Raw genomic sequence first — 6,586 nt, 5'->3', positions numbered from 1 at the left:
CTCAACTACAGCGACTTTATGCAAGTACTGCAGGATGGAGATGCAAAGCCACAACCAAGCAAGGTATGATGGCTCGGTTATTACACCAGTAGGGGAGTGTGAACTACAAGCCAATCATGATGGGGAAACGTGCTAAAATTCCAAGTGGTGAAAACCTTGCAAAAGCCTCTCCTTTCAGCAGAAACATGTGAAAAGCTTAAGTTGCTACAGCTCAAACACCAACATTCATCATGTCAGCACTAAAGAAAAACAAAAGGCCCCATCAGACTTGAACACCTGAGGCAATACTGAAACAGTTTGAGGACATTTTTGAAGGGATGGGGGCTCTGCCAGGTGAGCTTCGCCTGGTGGTGGATGAGTCTGTTAGACCAGTTCAACAGCTTCCCCGCTGAATCCCTATTCCACTGAAGGAAAATATACTGAAGACTGTTGATTCAATGGAGTAACCGGGTGTCATTACGAAGGTCACCAAACCTACTAAGTGGATAAGCAACATGGTTGTGGTGGAAAAGCCTGGTAAAATAAGAGTCTGCCTTGATCCAAGTGCCCCGAACAAAGCCTTATGTAGGCACATTACCAAATGCCTGCCATTGAAGAGATACTGCCAAGCCTGCCAAAAGCAAACATCTTTTTGGTTATGGATGTACCAAATGGGTACTGGCAGGGTACATTTCAATGAAGATAGTAGTGACCTCAGAACATTTTGGACCCCCAATGGTAGATACCAATGAACAAGGTTACCTTTTGGAGTGAAACCAGCTGCAGAGGAATATCAGCTTTATCAACATGATGCACTTTAGGGACTGGCAGGAATAAGCATCATAGCTGATGACATCCTGGTATACGGCTGTGGTGTCACGATGGGAGAAGCAGTACAGGACCATGACCACAACCTGACTCAGCTCTTAGAAAGAGTAAGGGAAATTAATCTAAAGCTGAATAAAGACCTCAGGCTCACCAGTATTACATACATGGGACATGTTTTGACAGCTGAAGGCCTGAAGCCAGGCCCCAAGAAGGTGGAGGCAAATTCCCCCACCTACAGACGCAAAAGCAGTGCAGCGACTGCGTGGTTTTGTAAATTACTGTCTGACGTATGTGAGCCATTGTGATCACAAACCTCTTGATGTTATCATCGAAAAACCTCTTCTGTCTGCCCCGAAGTGACTTCAAAGGATGTTAAAGCTTCAGCGTTATCAACTACAGGCAGTATACAAGAAAGGAGTAGAGCTTCACATTGCAGATTTCTTGTACAGGGCAGCACTACCAACAACTGCAATATCGTACAAATGAGACAGTATATGCTCTACAGGCTGAGGTTGAAGATGTGAACCATGCTACTGATCAAAACATCTCCCCACAGACACAGGATGCTATTAAAGCTCATTCAACAGAGTACAAGACTTCTTGAATGCTTCAGTTTTTTATCCTAAGAGGCTGGCCGGACACAAGAAAGAGTACACCCATCCTGGTGAGGGACTACTGGACATACAGAGACAAACTCACAATGCAGGAAGAGGTCGTCTACAAAGGCGACAGGATGGTAGTACCAGAAACTCTACGCCCAATGATTCTCTCTCGTATCCATGCTGGGCACTCAGGGGTCGAAGCCAGTCTCAGGAAAGCCAGAGACTCAGTATTCTGGCCCAACATGACCGAAGAAATTAAACATTTTGTGGCTGTGTGCAGCATATGTAATGCTAATCTACCTAAGCAGCAAAAGGAAACGCTGCAGCCACATGACAACCAACACGTCCTTGATCTAAAGTGGGAATGGATCTGTTCACAGTAAAGAACGTTCCTTTTCTGATTATAGTGGACTACTATTCAGATTTTTGGGAGGTGAAGAAAGTGATTGACACAACAGCCGCTTGCATCATCGACTGTTGTAAGCAGCAGTTTAGCAGATATGACATACCTGACAGTGGTGTAGTTACGGATAATGGGCCCCAGTTCACGAGTCAAGACTTTGCATTGTTTGCAAAAGCCTAGGAGTTCCATCATGTGACGTCCTCACCCTACCAGAGTCAGTAATGTTAAGGCGGAGTCAGCAGTGAAAATAGCAAAGACTATGCAGGAAGACATAGATGTGTGACAAGCCATTTTGTCATAGAGAAATGCGCCCAGTTCAGGAGAGCATAGGGCATAGGAGGGCCACATGGGAAGGCCACTGTGAATATCTTCTAGATGGTGTGGGCAGGACACATAATGAGGAGACGGGGAAGATCTCTGCCAACCATGCCTTCACAATTTCAGGAGGCTGTGGAAGAGGAAGGAGAGGCTCCCAGAGTTGCCCAACATCCCAGGAGTGCCAGGAGAGGACCTGAGGATATCAGAGGTGCCCAACATCCCAGAGGTGGCAGGAGAGGACTTGAGGCTACCAGAGGTGCCCAACCTCCCAGAGGTGGCAGGAGAGGACCTGAGGATACCAGAGGTGCCCAACATCCCAGGAGTGCCAGGAGAGGATCTGAGGATACCAGAGGTTCCCAACATCCCAGAGGTGGCAGGAGAGGACCTGAGGATACCAGAGGTGCCCAACATCCCAGGAGTGCCAGTAGAGGACCTGAGGATACCAGAGGTGCCCAACATCCCAGGAGTGCCAGGAGAGGACCTGAGGATACCAGAGGTGCCCAACATCCCAGGAGTGCCAGGAGAGGACCTGAGGATACCAGAGGTGCCCAACATCCCAGTGGTGGCAGGAGAGGACCTGAGGATACCAGAGGTGCCCAACATCCCAGAGGTGCCAGGAGAGGACCTGAGGATACCAGAGGTGCCCAACATCCCAGAGGTGGCAGGAGAGGAACAGAGGATACCAGAGGTGCCCAACATCCCAGAGGTGGCAGGAGAGGACATGAGGATACCAGAGGTGCCCAACATCCCAGGAGTGCCAGGAGAGGATCTGAGGATACCAGAGGTTCCCAACATCCCAGAGGTGGCAGGAGAGGACCTGAGGATACCAGAGGTGCCCAACATCCCAGAGGTGGCAGGAGAGGACCTGAGGATACCAGAGGTGCCCAACATCCCAGGAGTGCCAGTAGAGGACCTGAGGATACCAGAGGTGCCCAACATCCCAGGAGTGCCAGGAGAGGACCTGAGGATACCAGAGGTGCCCAACATCCCAGGAGTGCCAGGAGAGGACCTGAGGATACCAGAGGTGCCCAACATCCCAGAGGTGACAGGAGAGGACCTGAGGATACCATAGGTGCCCAACATCCCAGAGGTGGCAGGAGAGGACCTGAGGCTACCACAGGTGCCCAACATCCCAGAGGTGCCAGGAGAGGACCTGAGGACACCAGAAGTGTCCAATATACTACCAGTGCGACACACTAGGGCAAAGGCTAACATAAGACCTCGCCAGCGATACAGGGATTATGTCCCTTAAGAGATGGACAATGATTTTTTTTTATCCTATAAAAAAAATGCTTCATGTAAATAGGTATTTTCACTGTGGTATTACAATGGTATGAAGTGCTCGAGCTAATTCTATATGAAAAGGAGGATGTTAAGATAATGGGCATAATGTCAACCCATAGATGGTGCTAGTGGGGCACATATTTAGGATATATAAACAGGTGCATTATGAGTGTCTGATTAGGATGTTGGGACCTGTAACATGTAATACCTGAGTAAATGATCATGCTTCCATTTTACCTAACTCTCCGACGTGTGTTATTCACATACACATAAAGAGAAATGACTGTGACCCGACCTGGGGAACCCTCACCAAGAAGGACTGTAACCCGACCTGGGAACCCTCACCAAGAAAAGCTGTGACCCGACCTGGGGAACCCTCACCAAGAAGGACTGTGACCCAACCTGGGGAACACTCACCAAGAAGAACTGTGACCCGACCTGGGCAACCCTCACCAAGAAGGACTGTGACCCGACCTGGGGAACACTCACCAAGAAGGACTGTGACCCGACCTGGGGAACCCTCACCAAGAAGGACTGTGACCCGACCTGGGGAATCCTCACCAAGAAGGACTGTGACCTGACCTGGGGAACACTCACCAAGAAGGACTGTGACCCGACCTGGGGAACCCTCACCAAGAAGGACTGTGACCCGACCTGGGGAATCCTCACCAAGAAGGACTGTGACCCGACCTGGGGAATCCTCACCAAGAAGGACTGTGACCTGACCTGGGGAATCCTCACCAAGAAGGACTGTGACCCGACCTGGGGAACCCTCACCAAGAAGGACTGTAACCTGACCTGGGGAATCCTCACCAAGAAGGACTGTGACCCGACCTGGGGAATCCTCACCAAGAAGGACTGTGACCCGACCTGGGGAATCCTCACCAAGGCTGCAGACCGGAAGCAGTGGTGCGCTCTTGTGGACGCCTCAGGTACCTCAACACACACAGATGATTTAGTGAGTTAGTAAATGTTTATCACCCTGTTTGAGATGATCTCCTAGATCAGGGGTATTGAAATCTTACCCTACAAGGTCCGGACTACTGTTGGTTTTCTCATTAATTGCTGCCACCTGGTGTCTTAAGCCTAAATGAGTCCCTGATAAGAGGGGAAGAATGACATCTAGCAGTGGAACTGTCTTTAAGGTTCCAACATTTATTATCATAGTCAAATACAAACCACTCCTGTATTCACAACCATTGACCCATAAAGGGTGATTTTGGACAGCCTTGAACATTCTCCTGGTGCTGTACCTCAACAAAAAAAGATGATTCTGCTGACTGAGATACCCTACGAAGTGTGTTTACCATGGTTCTCAAGCCGATCTCAATGTCTAGTTGCCAATCCCATCTGAAGTGATTAAGGGCCGTTGTTTATTTGGCACATTGTGCTACCACCAAGACTACCTCCATCTATGGTACTAAATACAACACATCCTGCCTACGAGGATTGGAGAGTAGGCCTTGGATTAAACACTCACTAACATGTTTGTGTTTCCATTCCCAATAGAGCATCTAAAGAGAGTCAACATGCTCACTATCAAGCGTTAAAGAACCAGCCACTTTCTCCACAGAATAGATATTTATTGGGATGGCATAGGAACACGTCAAGAAGCAGCCGTATCTCAGAAGAATGTGAATTGAATAAATCCACATGAACGTTTGACATTCAACCATGAGGGTGCTCGTGGACATGGTTGTGGTTTATAAGTGTCTGCAGATCTATAATTCATAAATACAAAGATCTCACACAGACAGACAAGATAGGCAGACCAATATATACAATATACCAACATGCAGAAACATATAGGACAATACTGACTACACACAGTTTTACAAGTGCAAAGCCAACCTTCGTAGAGCAGAGCAAAGTGCTTCACTTTGTTTAGCTGGGATAACTTATCAGGTGACATCACAGGCATTGTAATACACTGCATCAGTGTAAGAAAATATCAAAATACCACTATATACATTCTATTACTGGGTAATCAGCTTTTCATATGGTCAATTTCACAGCATCCCCAGAAGCCATTGTATCAGGTTTAAGGCAAAAATAGGTCTTACTCCATATTACATCAGTGGGCTGGGGTTAGCTATAATGTCATATCCTGTCACATGTTAAGGGGTCCCGCTTTTCAGATCTAAAGAGATAGACAGTTGTGTAGGGTTTGGTTAAGTTTGGATACACCAACACTACACAACAGGATCTTTGTAGACTCCCAGCTGTAGACTGCCAACATTCTTACTCCACCTGTCAGCGTAAACAACAGACAAATGCTTGAAATATCCTTTAAAATGTACATCTGCAGTCCGAACAAAAACACTGACACAAGCACTACATTCTAGCAGAAAAGTGACACGCTAATGCCCTCAGTATATATATATATATATATATATATATATATATACAGTGCCTTGCGAAAGTATTTTTCAGTTTTTGATTTGTTAAAAAAGTTTGAAATATCCAATAAATGTCGTTCCACATCATGATTGTGTCCCACTTGTTGTTGATTCTTCACAAAAAAATACAGTTTTATATCTTTATGTTTGAAGCCTGAAATGTGGCAAAAGGTCGCAAAGTTCAAGGGGGCCGAATACTTTCGCAAGGCACTGTGTATATATATATATATATATATATATATATATATAAAAATGTCCAGTTCAATGTGATTTATCAAACATCTCAGCTATGACAAAGTCCTTACATTGGAAGACAAACAGTGACATATATGTAATAAAATAAGGCTTAAACTTATTCAGTTCATGGAGTAAAAATATATTTATATCAGAAACTGTGTGTGTGTGCGTGTTAGGTTACTGGCTGAAGATTACCTTTTTATTGAAATAAACTGATAATGACTTCAACACAGAGAGATGCTCTCATAAAATTTCACCAAGCACCTAGACCTTACTGTAACCTTTATAACTCAGTAACATTATACCATAAAGACCTAGTGCAGTCAAAAACATGATTTCTGTTTTTATTTCGACACGGAGGTTGGAATAATACTGTGAAATTGTGAAAATGCCCTTTAAGTGTAAGAGCTGTTTGAAAAGACTGCCTGAAATTGAAGCCTGTTTTGGTGGGATGGAGTTTTGTCCTGCCTGGTGACATCAATAGACCAATAAGAAACAGAGTTTCAAACCTCTTTGCCAATAACTGCTAGTTTTCC

The sequence above is a fragment of the Oncorhynchus mykiss genome, chromosome 23, assembly GCF_013265735.2.
Source record: "Oncorhynchus mykiss isolate Arlee chromosome 23, USDA_OmykA_1.1, whole genome shotgun sequence".
NCBI classification, from domain to species: domain Eukaryota; kingdom Metazoa; phylum Chordata; class Actinopteri; order Salmoniformes; family Salmonidae; genus Oncorhynchus; species Oncorhynchus mykiss.
This window is presented reverse-complemented; position numbering follows the sequence as displayed.